The 3,946-nt window shown below is 57.0% G+C and overlaps 1 pseudogene; it reads left to right on the top strand.

The window, feature by feature from the left end:
- The first annotated feature begins 1,150 nt into the window (after positions 1 to 1,150).
- LOC108534265 (uncharacterized) lies at positions 1,151 to 1,935 on the top strand (annotated as a pseudogene).
- The last annotated feature ends 2,011 nt before the right edge of the window (positions 1,936 to 3,946 follow it).

Consider the following 3,946-nt stretch of genomic DNA (forward strand, 5'->3'; position numbering starts at 1 on the left):
GGGTCTCGAGTCACCTCATTTAAAAGTGGGAAACTGGGGATCCTGGAGCCTCCCCTGCACCCTAGATGCTTCTGGGGCCCTTGAGAACTTGCCCTGAGCTGTCACCTGACCTAGACTCCCAGCCACTTTCAGGGCACAGAGAAACTGCCCCTACTCTGAAAATGTGGAGACCGGGACCCAGAGAGGTAGAGTGACTTGCCCATGGCCACATAGCCTGTGAGGGATGACCAGGTTTGGTCTCTGCCAGTTGTTCTGGCTCTGCTCCTGCAGGCACAGCCCCCACCCCTGAGGCTTGCCCGGGGTGGGGCAGGGGTGGGGACCCGGGAGCAGGGGGGATCTGGGGAGAGCGGGGGGTTGGGGAACGGAGGCACAGCCAGGTGCACATTATGAGCTCGAGGGCAGCATCCCGGTCCATTTGTCGCTTTTCAAAGTGTGGCCTGGGCGCGGTGGCTCAGCGCCTGTAATCGCCAGCACTCTGGGAGGCCGAGGTGGTGTGGATGCACAAGGTCAGGAATGATGGAGACCCATCCCCCTGGCTAACCATGGTAAACCCGCGTCTCCTTACTAAAAATACAAAAAATTAGAGGGGGCCATGGTGGTGGGCACCTGTAGTCCGCAGCTCTCAGGAGGCCCTGAGGCAGGAAAATGGTTGTGAAGCCAGGAGGGCCGAGTTTGCAGTGAGCCGAGATCTTGCCCCAGCTGCACTCGCAGCCCGGATGACACAACAAGACTCGATCCTCAAAAAAAAAAAAAAAAAAAAAAAAAGCCCCGGGTGCGTGTGCTCAAGCCTGAATAACCCAGCACTTTGGAAGGCCGCGAGACGGGAAAAAAGAATTACGAGGTCAGGAGAATCGAGACATCCTGGCTAACACGGTGAAACCCCTGTCTCCTACTAAAAATACAAAAAACCAGCCCCGGGCGAGGTGGGCCCGGGTGTTTGTAGTCCCAGCTACTCCATGGGAAGGCCTGAGGGCAGGAGAATGGGGCGTGAGCCCAGGAGGCGGAGCTTGCAGTGAGCTGAGATCCGGCCCACCTGCGGGCTCCAGCCTGGTGACAGGCGAGAACTCCGTCTCCCCAAAAAAAAAAAAAAAAAAACCCCCCACCAAAAAAAACAAGTGTGGCATGGGACCCATCCTCCCATCGCACCCATATGTCACCCCAGGACTGGCTCAGCACGCTCCGCACCCCGCGCTACCAGCTTAGCCTCACCCATGACACATCACCTCCCACCTGTCACTGCTGGCTCACCTGTGACACCCCAGGCATCTCAGATGCTCAGCAGGTCCTGCTGGTGAGAAGGAGGCAGCAACTGTGCTGTCTGGGACCCAGGCATTGCTGGGCGCTGGAGGGACCTGGGACCTCAACCACGCTGGAAGCTGGCCTCTCGTACAGACGGTGCCTGGCAGGTGTGGACGGGCTCCTAGGCTCCTGGCGGCCCACCCCTGCATTCTCACCATTCGTCCTGGAAGTCTCCTGGCCAAAGAGGACTCGAGGCCTGTCCCATCTGTGGCTGGGGCTCACTGTGGCTCCCTTCAGTGGGGCTCTGCTCTCTCCCCACCTGCTTCTCCTCCAGCTCCCGGGCTCTGCCCCAGCACCCGCCCTGAGCCTCTCCCATTCCTGGCCCCAGCCTGGCCAGGGATCCCAGGGGGTGCCTTCGCCAGCCCAGCCCCTTGCCTGGTGGATCACCACTTCTGTCTCCTGCTGCTCTGACCCCTGTCCCAGGCCTGAGAAACCTGGGAGGACCCTCAGGGAGGGTCAGGGATGTGTGATGCCAGCAGGAGGCCAACGAGTTCCCTGGCAGGAAGCACACTGCACAGGGAGCCTGCTGCCATGCTGCCACCGGCATGCACCTGTCAGGCCGCAAGGAGTGATGCCCAGGGTGGGGTGGGCAGTGGCTGCTGCGGGGGAGGTGCCCTGGGCAGTGCTGTTTCCTGAGAAACTGCAGCCCCAAGGGGCCTAGGCAGAGCCTGGCCTGACTGAGTGGGGTTGAGGGGGAGGTAGGGTGGGGGTGCCCTATGATGTGAGGCCTGTTGCAACCTGGGGAGGAGACCCAAGCTCCAGCGTTCAGATTGCATGGGAACCCTGAGGCTCCCTCACCCAGCAGGACACCCCATCCTGTGTGGAGGGGTCCCACCCGGACAACTGAGGCCCCTCCCCGCCTGCTACCCCATCCGCTTGGGCCCAGGAAGGGAGGGGCAAAGGCAGACCCCTCAACATACGTGCCAAACCCCATGTGGAGCCGCCCACACACCATGAGCCCAGATTCTGGCATTAGGCATTTTTTCTGACATCAAAAGAGTCTCAGCCGGGCGCGGTGGCTCACACCTGTAATCCCAGTACTTTGGGAGGCCGAGGCAGGTGGATCACCTGGGATCAGGAGTTCGAGATCAGCCTGGCCAACATGGTGAAACCCTGTCTCTACTAAAAATACAAAAATTAGTCAGGCATGGTGGTGGGTGCCTGTAATCCCAGCTACTCGGGAGGCTGAGGTGGGAAAATTTCTTGAACCCGGGAGGTGGAGGCTGCAGTGAGCTGAGATCATGCCACCTGCACTCCAGCCTGGGTGACAGAGCAAACTCTCTCTTTTTTAAAAAAAAAAAAAAAAAGGCCCGAGCCCGGTGCAGTGCCTCACACCTATAATCCCAGTACTTTGGGAGGCCAAGGCGGGTGGATCACCTGAGGTCAGGAGTTTGAGACCAGCCTGACCAACATGGAGAAACCCCATCTCTACTAAAAATACAAAAAAATTAGCTGGATGTGGTAGCGAGTACCTGTAATCCCAGCCATTTGGGTGGCCGAGGCAGAAGTATTGCTTGAACCAGGGAGGCGGAGGTTGCAGTGAGCTGAGACCACGCCATTGCACTCCAGCCTGGGCAACAAGAACAAAACTCCATCTGGAAAAAAACAAACAAACAAATACTGAGCCAGCTCACGTGTGTCGCTTCACCTTCCTCAGGCCTTAGTCCTGTCTTACTGCTTGAGTTCAGTGTCATGCCTGGGAGATTCATCTGAGTCGCCGCGTGCATCAGCGGTTCCTCTTGGTTGCTGAATTGTATTCCATTGTAGAAATAAACCACCGCACACTGACCCAGCCTCCCACTGATGGACATTTCAGTTATTTCTGGTCGGGGGCTTGTTGAATGGTGGCACCCAAAAGATGTGTCTACCCAGATCCTATGAAAGGAACCTTCTTTGAAAAAATAATCTTTGTAAATGTCATTCATTAATGACATTGAGCTGAGATTATCTTGGAGTTGGGTGGGTCCTAAATTCAATGACAGGTGTCCTTAGAAGATCAAGGCGGAGGCCGGGCGCGGTGGCTCAAGCCTGTAATCCCAGCACTTTGGGAGGCCGAGATGGGCGGATCACGAGGTCAGGAGATCGAGACCATCCTGGCTAACACAGTGAAACCCCGTCTCTACTAAAAAATACAAAAAACTAGCCGGGCGAGGTGGCGGGGGCCTGTAGTCCCAGCTACTCGGGAGGCTGAGAAAGAAGAATGGCGTAAACCTGGCAGGTGGAGCTTGCAGTACGATGAAATCCGGCCACTACACCCCAGCCTGGCCTGGGCGGACAGAGCGAGACTCCGTCTCAAAAAAAAAAAAAAAAAAAAAAAAAAAAAAAAAAAATAAGAAGATCGAGGCGGAGGGAGTCTAGACCACAGATACACGGGGCGTTGCTGCAGCCCCCAGAAGCTGGGGAGAGGTGCCAGAAGGATTTTCCCTCAGAGCTTTCAGGAGCCAATCCTGCCCACGCCTTGATTCCAGGCCTTGGTTTCCCAGACTGTGAGAGAATGCACTGGTGTTGCTTTAAGCTGCCCGATTGGGGAACTTCGTTACGGTATCCCTAAAGAAACGCACAAGGGGCCAGGCGCGGTGGTTCAAGCCTGTAATCCCAGCACTTTGGGAGGCCGAGACGGGCGGATCACGAGGTCAGGAGATCGAGA

Source organism: Rhinopithecus bieti, unplaced genomic scaffold (genome assembly GCF_001698545.2).
Source record: "Rhinopithecus bieti isolate Rb0 unplaced genomic scaffold, ASM169854v2 scaffold_9899, whole genome shotgun sequence".
Classification (NCBI taxonomy): Eukaryota; Metazoa; Chordata; class Mammalia; order Primates; family Cercopithecidae; genus Rhinopithecus; species Rhinopithecus bieti.